Below are 17460 nucleotides of genomic sequence, written 5' to 3'. Positions count from 1 at the left end.
CGTGTATTCACAGGTTAACGTCAAGAAAAAGAAACTCAGGAGCAAAGGTAGAATAATTTGTTACATTTATCTTCTTTATCTCTTTTTCGAAGGACATCCTGGGATTTTTAACATCCACAGAGAGTCAGGACCTCGGTTTAACATCTCATTCGAAGGACGGTGCTTTTTTGACAGTAGTGTCCCCATAACTATACTGGGGTGTTAGGACCCACACAGACCACAGGGTGAGCACCCCCTGCTGGTCTCACTAACACCTCTACCAGCAGCAATCTGGTTTTCCCAGGTGGTCTCCGATCCAAGTACTGACCAGGCTCAGCCCTGCTTAGCTTCAGTGGGCAAGCTATCTTGGGCTACATGGTGATATGGCTGCTGGTAGAAACAACAAGAAGAGTAAAACTAAAGACTGAGAGGAGAAAACTATAAATAATTTCTTTATTCTTCATTGTAGACAGTGTAAGTGAATCAGCTGATCTCACATATGTTGATATTGAACTGAAACCTAAGAAAGAGAAGAAGAAAGAGAAGAAAGTTAAAACCAAACATCATGATCAACAGAGATTACATTAAACTGTCAGAAGAGATTTGTGAATGTTGGGTTGTTGATAATGAAGTTTCCCAATTATTTTTATTTTTAGGGAATAACAGTGAAGGTGGTGACATTGTGTACTCTAAACTGAAGAAAGGAGGAGATAAAGGTGAGATAAACTAAAATTTTACACAAATATGAAAACAGCACCAAACTCACCACTTTGTATCTGTATTCAGTATCCATTTTAGTATTTTGCACGATTTGTTTTTCAGATGTTGCTTCTGGATCTGTTGATGTGACTTATGCTGAGATTAACTAAAAGATCAGAGGAGAAAAAGGCACCAATATAGTGTCAGGATCCCAAATGTTATTAAGTGTATTGTGTCTTGTTTCTGATGCCGGGATCCTGACACCCCTGTATACGTGTTCTGTGTCTGTGGACAGTCATGTGGTCTGTGTTTATGTTTGGTGTACCGCATGCTCAGGGGCGTCATGCACCAATTTTTTTAAGGGGGCACAGTGTCAACAGCTCACAGAAATTTGTGCATATACAGACATCAAACGAATATTAGAGAGCTTTCAGTCTTTTCCATGGCACTTACATTTCTAACAATCTGAAAACCCCTGCTTTCATGCAAAAACCTCCAAAATAAAAGTGATGACTAACTTTAATATCAAATACTATTCAATCGGAATAATGACACATTTGCATCATATTTACATCTAAACGGCATGTTTTATTTATTTAAGTCTTAATGGCTTGTTTAATTGTGTCATTAATGCATTTTGCACAACAACTGCATTATCATATAAAATTAATGTAATTTTAAATCCATAAAGTATACGAAAATGACATAAGCTATAGCCACGTGATTGATTTTAATGTTCAATTATGATTTTAAAAATATGTTTAGATAAAATTATTAGAGGAACGGATTTTTGCATTAAATTTTACCTCATATGTGAACATGTGAGATTCCGCGCCCGCGTGAACTTTGGCATTGTGCCAAGAAGATGAATCTCTACTAATATAACGTTGAGACGGTCACATTTAAAACCATACATTTTCTACACAGAGGAGGTTAACTGCACATTACCGTACTGGGGTTTGGAAATGTTGTGAGCGTTTCTAACACGTTTTATTTCCTCACATAGCCAAATGCAGCAGCAAGCCAGCAACAGGAAAGAGCTCGTGAGCGCGCCCAGACGCTGATGACGTCTGCGACTGTGCTGAGTGCAGCACGAGCTGCCGCCAGAATAAAAGTAATGTAACATGATCAAAACACTATCAAAACGGCGAAAATCTCCGAAAAGTGACAAGGATGCAGCACAGAATGTATAATAGTGTGCATATTAAATAGATTAAAAGTCAAATAACAGATTAATGGATGCTTATTTGATTTTGAGGTTGGATGCAAAATCCATTGGCTCAAAAAAACCAAGGGGGCACGTGCCCCCTTAGTTTGAATGGGCATGACGCCTCTGCGCATGGTCTCCTGTCTTTAGTCTTAACCTTACCCTCCTGTTTCCTTGTTAACTCTTGATTAGTTAATTCCCTCCACCTGTTTGTCATTGTTCCCTAGTTTAGTTTTCCCTATTTAAAGCCCTTGTGTTTGCTGTCCTGTGCCGGTTCATTGTGTATCGTATGATACTGCTGGCGTGTGCTTTGTCTGTCCTGTCAAGATTATTTTCTAGTCATTGTCATTGTTTGCCCCCTCGAGGGTATTTATTATTTAATAAACGTCGTTTAGTTATGAGCTGTCTGCGATTGGGTTCTATCAACCACCACATCCTGACAGAATGAACCGGCCATTCTGGAACCCAGCAGACAGCTCTTTTGTTTTGTTTTTTACCTGATGTCGTCGAGTCTGCTGTTGTCCGTCCAGTCCTGATGTCTGTCCAGTCCTGCCTCGTCCTGCCGTTGTCTGTGTCGTTGTGTTCCTGTGGCCGTGCAGTGAGCCCCGCGGGTGTGTTCCTGATCGGTGGCGTCTTCAGTAGGGCTACTGGTCGACGAGCTTCGCGGGAGTGTTCCTGTTCGGGGAGCTCCGCGGGACAGATCCGGATCGACGAGCCCCACGGGAGTGTGCTGGTCGGTGAGCCCCGCGGATAAGTGCCGGGAAGGTGAGATTCGCGGAAAGTTCCTGGTCGGCGGATCCCGTGGGAGTGTTTGCACGTCGGACTGTCGCCGCGACGGAGCTCTGTTCAGCGAGCCTCGCGACAGAGGATCGGCCAGCAAGCTCCGGGATGCTCACTGGTCAGTGAGCCCCGCGAGCGTTCCTGTACGGCATGTTCTGTGTCCTGTTCGGGGTCGGCGGGCCGAGCGGTGCTGGGTTCCGGGCCCACTTCCTGGGCGGAGACCATCTGTCCCGCCTTCTTGTTTTCGGGGGTCCGGACATTGGGCACTGTCGGCCTTCTGGCCGTTGGACTTTGTTTATTGTTTAATGTTTTGTATTGTTGTGTTGGGATGCCATGTGGCATCCCTTATGGGCGGGGTAGTGTCAGGATCCCAAATGTTATTAAGTGTATTTTGTCTTGTTTCTGGTGCCGGGATCCTGACACCCCCGTATACGTGTTCTGTGTCTGTGGAGAGTCATGTGGTCTGTGTTTATGTTTGGTGTACCGCATGCTCTCCTGTCTTTAGTCTTAACCTTACCCTCCTGTTTCCTTGTTAACTCTTGATTAGTTAATTCCCTCCACCTGTTTGTCATTGTTCCCTAGTTTAGTTTTCCCTATTTAAAGCCCTTGTGTTTGCTGTCCTGTGCCGGTTCATTGTGTATCGTATGATACTGCTGGCGTGTGCTTTGTCTGTCCTGTCAAGATTATTTTCTAGTCATTGTCATTGTTTGCCCCCTCGAGGGTATTTATTATTTAATAAACGTCTTTTAGTTATGAGCTGTCTGCGATTGGGTTCTATCAACCACCACATCCTGACATATAGTAGATAATGCTTAATATTATCAATATAAACTTTCATGTGCATTTGAGTAAATGCTTGCTTATCTTTGATTCTCAATTAGCATTAAAGAGTTTTCCTATGAGGAACTCAGATGCAGAAGCCCCTAAACACCACCGAATGCTTTTGGCACGTATTATGTTTATTAAAAACTTTCGCTTCAAATGGCCTCTGGCCATTCTGAAATAGCGGTTTGTTGGGAGAATACAACAAGAGTCTCATAAAATTGCTCATTTACAAGAAAACATGTCAGCACACCTAGAGGGTTTTGCATCTAATTTCTTTACATTGTTTCATGTGATTATGATTACTGTGTAAATGTTTTATATTGTCGCACTTCTGTACTGCAATAAAATATCTGTAAATGCAACTTTTTTCATTAAAGAGATACAATAAACTGATGATGAAAAATAATATAATGATCAAAATCCTTAATTATGCCTAAGTGGGCCAATAATGGGCCATCATTAGGCTTGCTTACCAGGCTTTTACCGTATTGCACCATTACTTGTATAGGACAAGGTGTTACGCAAAACCTCAACATCATATCCTTAAGAGAAGTCAGGAAACGTAAGTAAAATTTCAAGCTTTGCTTATCGCATGCAAACAGACCACACGACACTCAAATCTAGGATGGAAATTTCTAAATCACAAGAGGTCCCCAGATAATACTAATCCTGTGCGACTAGTACTATGTTGACATATTGAAGATGTCTGAAAGATGTTTTTGACTTAGACCATATGTAAAACTGCTCAAAGACTGCTCTGTCTTTTTTCCAGAGCTCCCGATCCTTACCACACATCTTACAGACATGTAGCTATTAGAATGCTATCTGGATTTATAGAGGTGCTGTTTCACGCTAAGTTAATCACATCTTTGGATCTTTGATCTCACAGCTTATGCATTATAAAAGGCAAACTCCCATCCTCACCGCTTCTATTTCCCCCATAATTGTATAGTTTTATTCTGTAAAGATAAAGACTTGTTAATATTTAAAATTTATTTAACTTTGAACAAACTCTTGCCAGTAAATAACATAAATTTAAATCTACGGTAAATTACCGGCAACCCAGCTGCAATAACATTGTAATTTCTACTGAATTTTTTTACAGTGTACACATTTGTCTGTAAATGAGCACATGGGTAGCCAGGCAGAGGCTGTGGACTGTGTGAATGAGTATAGCCAAAAATCCACTCTTTAATGTGGGTGCGTGATGACTGAAACAATCTCATGGTTATAAATCTAAACTGACAACAGAAAATATGTAAATGACAATTTTTTTGGGCAACACACTGTATTACAATACATAGTGTTTGGAGAATATAAGCGAAACGGGTCTGAAGTTGCAACTCAAAAATCCTACTGGAAATACTGTTTCTTAAATAAAAAATGGCTTGAGGTCAGAGGCCAGAATACTGTTTACATTTTGTTGTGCTCACATTGTAGTTGTTTTAATACTTTATGCTGTGCTGTGGTAACTAAGAATATCCTTGTGAAGGGTCTCCAACAAACTATAGCAACAGCCAGTATCTAGTGGCTTCACACTGCCTGTAGACGAGACCCATACAGTAGCTCCACAATTACCGTAAGCAATATAACAGTATTATTTTTATTATTATTTGTGGTAGCACAGCCGCCATTTCAGGTGCAAATGTGATCAAAATGGCCTATGTGGTTTGTGGTGTTCTGGATGTTTGCTGACTGGCTCTGTCAAAACATCACACCATGAAGTCTCTGTGTTATTCTGGTCTCCAAATACACAGTAGCTCAGGTTCCTCCCTTTATTCGGAAATATAACATTAATCATCCACAAGTATGATCTCAGGTATCATTTATATCTATAGTACAAATGATGCAAGATGAGTTCTGCTCTAAAGCTCAATGTTGTGATGGATCCGCCCTGGAACCTACTGCTATCAGGGTAAGATGTTGAAGCATCTTTAAAAAACATTCCTTAGAAAAACACATTACTGATGCATATACTGAGACACATTAATGGTATATATTTTAAAATACGTCACTGCAAGTTACTTTTAGTTGAGAAGCTCAAACAGGTGTTAAGCCTTTTCTGTGAAACTGTGGTAGTTGTTTTTCTCATTGATGTCATTCAGAAGTATATAGCAACACACATCAGTGTTAAAGGTCTGATGGAGATAAAGCTTAGTGTGGTTTTAGTTTCAGTTCTGTGACGTTAACCAATGTATGAAATACAGCATTTGTTCATCAGCTTCTTATAGATTTTTCATTACAAACACATGTCTACCATTACTATGTGCAGTTGATGAATGTTGTTTTGCTCCATTTATTGCTGTATGAAAAAGTTAAACAACAAAATATTTGTGTAGAAATGTAAGTCTGTGGGATTCTTTATTTGTAGATTATATCTAAAACAACATGTAGTAAATGTTGTGAGCCGTGGATCTCAGTTTTTCTCAAGCCCCTCCTCTGTTTACAACAATTTGTATGCCCTCCCCGCAACTCAGTAAAGAACTCCATAACTTGACATAAATAGAAATATAAATGTTTGTTAAGAATAACCAATCACTGCTAAATATATTGATAAAAAATCTGTTTAAATAAAATAATATTTTTTAATTTAATGCGTGTACAGTAGATCTTTGATAAATAATTTAAAACCACCGTGAGGCCCCCTAGTGGACCCTGGCCCCCAGTTAAAAAACTGTTAATGAGGAAGTGTTGAGGTTTTATCACAGTGTTTAATGTTTAAGTGTCAGTCATCAGTAGATCAGTATGGAGTTGATTTCTCTTCCTCTAGTTCTCTGTGAGTATTATCTTCTCTCTATGGATTTAACTACACATCAATTACTGTCACATTGTTTACAGGATCAAGTCATTTACTGCTCCTGAATTTTTACAATATCTTTACTAAATCTTGTTGCTCCCAGAGTTTAAATCTTTGTGAGTGTATATGTGCGTGTCCATGTGCGTTTGTGAAAAAAATATACATGTGAACTTGTGATGCTGATAAAGTCTTTATAGTAAGTCCCTTAGAAAAATAAATTATGATTTTATTGTAGTAAAACCTTAATTTGGAACATTAATTGCCATTTGTATTACGGTTATTGTGAGCCAAGGCTGTAACCACAGCTTAAACATTGGAGGGACCTAAACATTCAGGGCTATATGTATCAATACCCGCTCCCTGGCCCGCATTTTTCTTAAAAAGTTGTAATTTTAATTACCATCTTTATTTCAAACGACCCGACCGACCACGCCCGAATATCATAAAACATATTTTGGATGACTCGTAAACTGATGATGTATAACAATTTTATTTTTACATAATTTATATCTACTATGTATCATACTACAACCGTATTTCATATTCAATTTTAACAAACAGAACTACTTCTAAAGGAAAATATACAATATGTACTTGGAGACTGACTGTTGTATTTGAATCAATCATGAGTTATGTTTTAGTATAATACTGCTGAAGAGACTGGCAAAGATGAAATTGCTTGTTTATTAGCAGGTCGTGTCTCGTCTGTGCTGGCCCTTGACCAAAAGATGATTGTTGTTTTTCTGTCTCAGAGAAGCATCATAGCGTGTAAAATACTATTGTTGCCAGTGGTGACCTCGGCAAAAATAGCACATGTAAATTAATATTTTAGGCGCAATCTGGAGCCCTGTTAAAACATGAAATATTGTGAGGACAATTTGATCATTTCTGATTATTTGGGGTAATTATTTGTGTAACAACTTGTGAAATTTTACAAAGAGATTGATTCGGCACAATTCAGTGAAGTGAGGTGGTAAAACTCACATCAACTAATGAGGAAGGAAAATGGCAGCAATGGCAGATCATGAAGCCTCTCAAGAGTTTCCGAAAGTTTCCACATAGAGCTGCAGCAGAATGGATTGAATGTGATGAACACTAAACTCTGATTAAACACGACATTAAGCGAGTACTGTACAGTATTGCATCAAATAGATTTTTGTTACTCTTGCAATGGACTATGAAAAATTACTTTTTATAGACTATTCTTTGTTACATCTATGACTTAGATAAAAAAGATTTAGACAGTTTCATCGGACTTGCGGTGAGGCGATTAACTAAAATGTTGCTATTTTAGCTTATTAATCACTCTAAGTAGACAATATACTAGGCAAATGTGATTTTTAAATAGCACATTTTATCATTAAAATCCCATTTAACGTTAATGGTGATCTGAGGGGGCGGGATAGGTGCTGGTGAGGGGGCGACGCTTTCGTTGGAAACAATGGACTCTATGCACAGCGGCATATGACGTATTTCTGGTGAAATCTCTGGATTATCGACGCACTCTGGGCTTGGGCCAATTACAAGGCTCAGAGCCAGGGCCGTGCAGAGACCTTTTGATGGGCAGGTGCTCAAAGTATAAAAAGGGCACATGGAACATTAAATGCTGACACGCACCTTAATATGGATGCAAATAAAAAACACAGAATAGAAAATACCATTTAAAGTCAAATATTTTTTATTTACCTTGAAAACACATTGAAACAGAAAAATCTCTATATATATATATATATTTATATATTCAAACCCTGGGTTGAACACTGGGTTAAAAATAACAGCAGTTTTTAGAGTGTACAGTATGCAGTTTTGTGATGATAATAATATAATATATTGCATTGTGCCTATAATGTTCACTATTTATTTGATTTTTGATTGATTTTATGTCTAATAAAAAAAAAGAAACAAAAATGTCAGTGTTCATTCTATTCAACAGAATCTGTTGATATTAAGATGACAAATAAGAGCAGGAGGATTTGTTGTGGGCATTTATAGCAGCAATTTCCTGATGGCCATGTCCCTAAAAATGTCTATAACTTCACTGTCAATTATTGGAATGTCCTTCTCAATGGCCAAAAGAAGAAGCTCAGACAATCTCTCCTCTTTACAAAGGCTGCGAAGTTTGGTTTTCACCAGCTTCAGTTTTGAGAAGGAACGTTCCACAGTTGCTGTGGACACCGGAAGTGTTCCATATATCTTCATCAGCTCAGTCATGTTGGGGAAAACTTGATGTGCATTGTTTTCCTTGACCACTGAAAGAATAGATGACACATTAACAGGTTGTGGGCATGAGTATGAAGTATGGAAGACCTTCAGTTCTGTCTGCAACTTGTCTTCCTCTTCAATGTTATAGAACTGGCACAGTTTTTTCACAGCTTGTAGTGCTGCTGTTGGAATGCTTGCTGTTTTCCAGTTCTCTGGGACTGCCAGGCAATGAAAGGCATGCAAAATTTCCCATGTGGAATTATTTCCTCATTTAAAGCGTCTCTGGAGCTCTTGTATCATTGTGTCCACAAAAACATAATACACTTTAACACGATAGTACTCCTGCAAAGTTGGGAATGTATGGTCAGTCGTAGCGGATGTGGCAGCAAACTTTAATTTCTCTGGCAATTTTCTCCTTCTAGCTTGTCCAGGGACCTCAGATGGAGGATCCAAGCCCACTGTTGCAGCCTTCTCTGTAGCCTGTTTATAAATGTTCTCAAATTCTTCTTCTGTTCTGCTGTTGACCAGCCTCTTTAAAACTCCATCAGCAATATTGTATGCTGCAGCCAGGTCCATGTCTTTCTGCTGTAGTGCATCAGATGCAACTGCAGTCACCTGAAAGATTGGACAGGTGATCTCCAGACACAAGAAGAACTCAAAATTGATGCTTTTTAGTAGGATCATTGCATCACCAGCTGAAGCATCAGGGGGATCTTGATGTGTTATTTCCTCTAGGAACTGCATTACAGATGGGAGGACCTTCACCAGAGTTTTAAGTGCGCTCTCTCTACAGGCCCACCGAGTATCTGATAGTTTCTTCAACTCCAGTGGCCGCTGATCAGGGCGCTTTCTCTTCTGCATTTCAATAAATGCAGAGTGCCGTTTGGATGAGTTTGCAATAAAAGCATAAAGTTTTTCAACTAGATTAAAAAAATTGACAAAACATATGTTTGACTTTGCACTTTCTACCAGTACCAGATTAAGGCAGTGTGCCTGGCAGTGCACATACAACGCTTTTGAATTCTGCCTTAGGATTCTAGACTGCAGTCCCTTATAGTGCCCACTCATGTTTGCAGCTCCATCATAGCCTTGACCCCTGATGTTTTCTATTTTTAGGTCATTTTCTTCCAGTAGGGCCATCAGAAGATTTTCAAGAGAATCTCCGCTTGTTGAATGCACACTGCACATCTGAATGAATCGCTCTTTTATTGTCATGTTGTGTACATATTTTACAATAAAGGAAACCTGTTCAGTGTGGGACACATCTGTTGTTTCATCAATAAGAATTGAAAAGATTTTGCTCTCTTGAATTTCTTTTTTGATGACACGTTTAACTGATATGGCCAAGGCTTTAATTAAGTCATTCTGGGTTCTGTTTGAGAGGAGTGAGACAAGAGGCCTTCTGTGGGGTCCTTGCTTTTCTTTTATGACATCAAGGTGTAATTTTATTACACTGTCATACTTGCTTAACAACTCCACTAACTCTAAGAAATTCCCTTGATTTTTGCTTGATGAAGTCTCATCATCTCCCCTGAAAGACATACCTTGTCTTGCCAAAAAAAGGGTAATGGCAATCAAACGAGACAAGACTTCCCTGTTCCTCTCCCTCTCTTTGTCTTTTGCAGCCTGTGATGCAATGTCACCCCTTTCAAAAGCTGCATTCAGTGATTTTTTCTTAAATGAGTTCCACATAACCATACCACACATGTGAGCCTCTGAGGCGCTGTGCTCTTTAATTTTTTCTAAAGCTTTTCTCCAGCGATTCAACCCCACTGTTTTCCAGTTTGTGTGACTCTTGTATTTTTCACCATTTAAAAAAAGACGGCAGCTGAAGCAAAACATGGCATCAGTGCTAGGAGAATATTCTAGCCATGGGTTATTTTCATACCACTTCTTCTGAAATGACCGTCCATCTATATTCTTTGGAAATGACAATACTGGTTGGCAGGGTCCAAAATTATCACACATTTGGATAAAGGCATCATCGTACTTTATATTGAATTTTAAGACATGTGCAGGGTCATTTGGGTGTTGTAGGCCAAGTAGGTTAGAGAATAGCTTCTCTCTGGCTTCTGGCTTCTCCTGGCTTGCTGCTTCCTGAACTTTTTCTGTTGCTTGTGCCTCAATATTTCCCTCTTTCTCTTCAGCCTCTATCTCCTGGCTGTTTTTTTCCTGAACTTTTTCTGTTGCTTGTGCCTCAATATTTCCCTCTTTCTCTTCAGTCTCTATCTCCTGCATGTTTTTTTCCTGAACACTTTTTGTTGCTTGTGCCTCAATATTTCCCTCTTTCTTTTCAGCCTCTATCTCATGGCTTGTTTTTTCCTGAACACTTTCTGTTGCTTGTGCCTCAACATTTCCCTCTTTCTCTTCAGCCTCTATCTCCTGGTTTGTTGTTCCCTGCACTATTTCTGCTGGTTGTTCCTTAAAATTTTCCTCTTTCTTTTCAGCCTCTGTCTCATCATCATCTGATCTATTACTTTCCACTTCATGTCCATCTAGGAACAAGGCGATATTTACTATTTCTGAATGAATGAATTATTATTTTTATCATCACTACTACTAATCCTCCTAATCAATAATAAATCAAATCTTATGTATTGATACAAAACGTTAAAAAGCTGATACATTGCAATATAGTAACTATTACTATCATCACTGTTGTAGTTGTCTAAAATTGTGCAAATATTAACAAATTTTAGACTACATGTGGTATTTTTACCTGTTGTGCTCTTCACAAACCAGCTAGATAGGGATCCACTGCCTTTTGCTGCCTCAAGCAGCTCCTTTTGTTTCTGTTTAATTCTCCTCTCTTTGCGAGGCATTTTTGTACTGCAGAACAGTGTGAGAACACACACACACACACACACACACACACACACACACACACACACACACACACACACACACACACAGACATTTTTAATTCCATAGCTTTCCTGAAACCTACTAGAGCCATATCTCCTTTACTCTGCACTTTGATATCAGGTCAGATTAGATATATTGTTCATTTTACATTGACATTGCGTTTATATCCAGAAAGATATTAAGTTTACAATTATATTTAAAATATAATAAAAATCCAGTTGAAAAATTATTTGAATAATAATAATAAAACCGCAATTATGAAGATACTTCAGAGAGGATTAGAACACCAATGTTGTGGAAACTGTTTTTATGGTACTCACTAAATATGTTTTTTAATAAAAAATGTTTTTAGTCAAATAACATGAAGACCAGACTCCTGGCTCAAACCTGTGAATCTCCCCCAAACAGCAAGAATGACGTGAGAGAACAATATGCATACATGCACCATTGTTTATAGTGTATGCGCATTGCGCTGTCTGTGTGTATAAGTTTAGCTGCTGCATATAAACAAAGGCTGTGCGTGCTTTCTTCACGTCATTCTTGTAAAACAGTAATAATAATTAGGTAAAGCATACCGCGTCCACGTCGATTATGCCGCAGCAATGCCGGCTCGGGTGTACTATCCACTGTGAGTGTGTTGCAGTACTGGACTGTAGCGTGTGAACGCGCTTGCGCTGCATGAGCGAGAGATCGCCTTGGATGAGATCGTCCGGGTAAAAGGTCAATAGGTCATTTTGCGAGTCATTTTATTTACGGCTAAATAATTATTCATTAATTTTACTGATTGTTATATTGAGCAGGCCTTCGCAAAAGGGCAAAAAAATAAAAAATACAAATTATAAAATTTTAAAAAATTGCCTTGACAAAAGGGCACTTTGGCCATCCAGGGGAAAAGGGGCAGGTGCTCAGGCACCTTCCGCCCCCCCATCTGCACGTGCCTGCTCAGAGCCATCTCCCCAGACAGCACGCCAAATACGTTTACCAATTTAATCTATCTGACTTATTTGTAAGTGTAAACTCATGAAAGTATGCTTTATTAATTACAAGTACAAAAGAAAATTGAAAATTAATTTCAATGAGAACAAAAATAAGTTCTGTGAAAATAAAGCACACACACCATAAACTAAATACACATTAAAAGAAATATTAAAATATATTTCAAAATAAACAGCACCAGGGATAAACAAATAATGTAAAATATAGATTTCTAAAATGGACTTTACCATATTAAGTAGTCCTTTTTTTTCTTTTTTCTTCACATCCTCTTTATACAAACTTAAATTAACCAAGTAAAATGTTTTAACAATTGATGTGAATATACCAAAATAAAATAATAAAAACTCAGAACAGAACTAGGAAAGTCACATTTAAGCTATCAGTCCTGCTGGAGTTGGTGTTGCTTTTTCAGTGAGCTCACACTGAGATCTCATTTGTGTTTCTTATGTGACCTGACACTTTAAGATAAGAGTGTCTAATCCTGCTCCTGGAGGGCCGGTGTCTCTGCAAAGTTTTATTCCAACCCTTATCAAACACACCTGATCCAGCTAAACAATGTGTTACTAGGCAGACTAGGTACTTTGAGGCAGGTGTGTTGAAGGAAGTTAGCTAAACTCTGCAGGACACCGCCCCTCCAGGACTGACTTTGGACAACCCTGCTTTAAGACAACATTACAAAGACATTAAATAAAAAACATTTTTACTAACGTGATTAGCCTGCTGCTAGAGGAATTGTAAAAAACAGCATAATGTAAGCCCTGCTAGTACAGGCTAGCTGACGTATCACCATGATTACAGCGATAAGAAGACACATAAAACTTGAAACCTTTCTCGAGTTTGCACATCTGGCCAATTCTTCACACAACATAGATTGTAACTTTGGGTAAATCCAGCAAACAACGAGTAAACTTTAGCCCAGGGGTGCCCAGACTTTATGTGTGGTGATCTAATTTTAAAATTAAAACGCAGACAAGATCTACCTGCTAAAAATAGTTTATTTTTTATAACACTTTAAATGCATATAAGGACTATACTGCGCATATCTCTATAATTTAGGGCTGTCACCATTACTCTATTCTTTTTGAGGAGTTTAAAAAAAATCCTTCACTACATTTCGAGTAGGCCTACTCCTTAAAAAAACGGAGATGCGGTTTAGCGAAACAAACTAGAAATAAAATGACAACAGTATCAGAAGCATAGAAATCAGCGCTATGCTGCCCTTCTCTCGTTTGATCACTCGCACGCATGCACGCACACACACACACCGTGCGCGTGGATCAGCTCCTGCATGAAGGCAAGAATGCGCATCCTGGTGAATTTCAGAAGTTAGACGACTGGGCTGCAGCGGGCAAGCATCAAATTTATAAAAACACATTTGGGAAGAAAGGCACAGCAACTCAAAAAGGCTTGCGTGTTTCACAATTACTCTGAGACCATAATGCCAATTTTGCGCTCTGTTTTCCAAACCTCGTGAAGGCTTGAAGCAGCATAAAGTTAACATATGTGCAAACTACCGGCTTTGCCTTTGCGATCGACCTACTGGGCACCCCTGCCTTAGCCATTCTGACGTCACTCCGCTTTAAATCTCCCATAGGGGAGAGACAGGGGGGGAAAGCATAAATATGTACACTAGATGTCGCCTTGGCTACGGCAATTCATTGAACCGATTGCTTCAAATAGAGCTGCCATCTTGAAACAGGGGAGCCCCGTATCAGCGTCATTGTAGCCAATGGTGTAACGGAAATAAAATCACCATAAATCGTTATGAATGCGATTTTCGAGATTTTCTTTTGGTTCGTTCTAACAGTCTGGCATGTATTTAGCACTGAGTCCAGAAAAAAATAAAAGTTTTGATATTATGAAAATCTACTTTTTTCTAACTATAATGCATAGTGCTAGTAGGCCTACCAACCCTACGCAGCACAAAAGTCCGGCATCGTCCATGAATTCGAAGTACAGGCGGAGATAGCAGCATTAACTAGCTACTTCCTATGACAAGACCCCTGTTCTAAGATGGCGGCGGTTTTGGCGCATGCTTTGAACCCCAAGGCGACATCTAGTGTATATATCTATGGGGCCATAGTAAAATTAACTTAATTTTAAAAGATAATGTTATAGACAGAGATATATTTTTGATGTGGTCAATAACTCACAAGTGTGCTCTATTAATAGGCCTACCAGGTGGAATTTTGTAAAAATGTAATACGACTTCAATATAATTTCACTTTAAACATAATGAATTGTTACTTTCCACCCCACCTGTAGGAATGAAAGTAGCACACAAGTGGATCAAAAATAACACAATAAAACCAGATTTTTGTGTTACACATGTTTTTTATCAGATATACATAACTATGGCCTCATTAATATGTAACTGCAAACATATTGTTTAATTTATCTTTGTAAAAAATAATGTAATTACATTTTCATTTTAAATTTCAGTTTTATCACATGTTTCAAAAGCAAACAACAGTACAAACTTAAATTGTTGAGAATAAATAACAGTTTGAATACTATGAAAATTAAATTAAATAGTATAGTATAGAATAGAATACTTTTTTACATATACAACACTATTAGCAGCGAGACAAAAGAAACAAGTGTTACTTTTGTCTCAACAGAATCTGCTTACATTTAACCCCCAGGGGTCCAAAAACGCGGGGACGCGTTTTGACGTGTTTTCTCCTTATCATAGCAGAATCAACTTAAAATACTCCATCATTAATAATCAAACACTTACGTGTTTGACATCATTTGAAACTCTGAAGGGTCCTCTTAAAGTAGTGTACATTCACAATAACAAGAGATCTTTGTGTTTTTGTCAAATAAAGAAAATAAACAGGGTGCTCATTCAGACATTTCTGTCTCCGCCAGCTGTCTCTCAAATCACGTTACAAAAATTAGTTGAAACTCCGCAAATACTCGTCACACAAACATAATACACATATCCAAAGAAAGCCTGAAATGTCTACTTTTAAACAAGCTAATTATTATCAAAAACAAATATTTCCTGTTTATATAATCTGCATTGAAGTAAAGAGAGTACCGTTTTTCCTGGCTGAGCTCATTATCTCTAATGCGGTCACGCCCACACGCTGTTGACATGGTAATGAAGAGACGAGCTGTTCAAACCAGCAAAGCGTAATGTTTGATAAGATTTAAAGACTTTAGCGCATGTTTGGATTATAAACTTTATACACACACGTGAGGAATATCTTCATTTATGTCTGGACATTGAGGAAGAGAAGCGTTTATCTTTAACGTTACCTAAGAAGAAGAACAATGGAAGGCGCAATGGAGGCGGATATATTCCTGAAGAAACTGTAAGTCATTTGTCTTCATTTATATTTGCTATCATGTAATATGTTATGGCTTGTGCAGTTCAGCCTACATAAGCAACCTCAACAGACTGCACGCCTCGGATTGAAAAACGTTCGCATTGTTTACAAACGAGTAACTTACGCAAGATCACGTAATGGCGGATTTCATTGTTTGCTGTACAGTGTTAGACACAGTTATTCACTTTCGTATCCTTCATGGCAACTTTGAGTAATGCTGCACTGCTGTGTCTGTAAGTGTGTGCTGTAAGATTCCATGTTTACATGCTTATTTACAAACGAGTACGCGTGATCACGTAATGGCGGATTTCATTGTTACATGCTGTACAGTAGACACTTTCGTATCCTTCATGGCAACTTTGAGTAATGCTGCACTGGGGGGGTCTGCTGTAATATGATATTGTTTACATGAAACGCATTCCATACATTGCATTTTACACTAGACACCGTTTTTTTATGAGCACCGCGTTGTTTACACGGAGACTCGCCTTTTTTTTTAAATTATAAATTTACCTTGGCCAGTCTACCAGGTGTGTGAAAGACACAAATCACGTGACCAAATGGTGGCGCAGCGGTAGTGCGTTAGGCCGCCATGTGGTAGACCCGGGTTCGAAACCCGCTTAGTCCAAGTTTTTTTAATACAGTATATTGAGTTTAGGCGACCACCGTTACAAGTGCTATCATTTACCCATCAGTTATGTATGTAAGGGTATTTCTGAGGACAATTTATGCTAACAGCTGTTCATAACTCTATTACAGGTCTGCATCCCTCTCATCAGTAAACTATGAAGTGGAAAAACATATTCACACTCTTTGGACATAAAGTTGTATGGTAACATGAGCCACATGAAGTTTACAGCTCTGTTGTTTATCAGTTTCTTATACAAGTTAAGTTTTTGAATAGGGTCCTACTGACCTTTATTTCTATTTTGATTATATTGTTAACTTCTTAATAAACTTCAAACAAACATGTTCATTTGTCCTCACATTCTTTACTGTAGTTCCCTCCTCCCTCATTATGCAGCTCATTATGCAGCTCATTATGCGAGCCTTTGTTTGCTAGCTGTCAATCAATCCTTCTCGCATACGGCCCCTCTAAACAAAAAGTGTCTTACAATTTCTAAGTCAATATACTGGTTTATTTGAATGAGTAGGCAGGATGATTTTCACATCATTTTAAAGAAAAAACTCTAGACTACTAGATTTTGTTTAGGAAAGTCTTGTTAAAACATGTTTAGTATGGGTTTTGTGGACTTATATCAGTGACTTAAAATTTTAGCTTTTTAAAAAACCACGCATAAACCTTTTTCTCTCAAAAATACAAACATGTACATACATGTAGCTCATATAATATTTTAGCCCAGTTTGTGCTGAACACAGTGGTATGAGACACTTGCCATTATTATGTTTTAAAGCAAGCCTTTTTGAGCAACCAAATGTAAGAGCATGTCAGAACCTCTGACAGTGTCCCAAAATGGTCGAACCCCAGAGGGTTAAACACAATTTACTTTTATTTTGAAAAACTCTGAGAAGTCAAACTTCAGGATGTGTTAGAGCACTAAATAACCTGTAGATTGATAAGTTTTTTAACACTTGAAACTAGAAACACAACGCGTTATAAGAAAAAAATAACCGCTTTAGGAATTTTCTTATAATGGTTGAAAACACCTTTCTGGATCTACACGCTGAAAACAGTGAGTAAATAACGTGATATTTGTCAGCTCTGTCAAGGGTTTGTGTGCTTAAGATGTTGTCAAAGTTTGGGATCCAAA

The sequence above is a fragment of the Misgurnus anguillicaudatus genome, unplaced genomic scaffold, assembly GCF_027580225.2.
Source record: "Misgurnus anguillicaudatus unplaced genomic scaffold, ASM2758022v2 HiC_scaffold_29, whole genome shotgun sequence".
Taxonomy (NCBI): Eukaryota; Metazoa; Chordata; class Actinopteri; order Cypriniformes; family Cobitidae; genus Misgurnus; species Misgurnus anguillicaudatus.
This window is presented reverse-complemented; position numbering follows the sequence as displayed.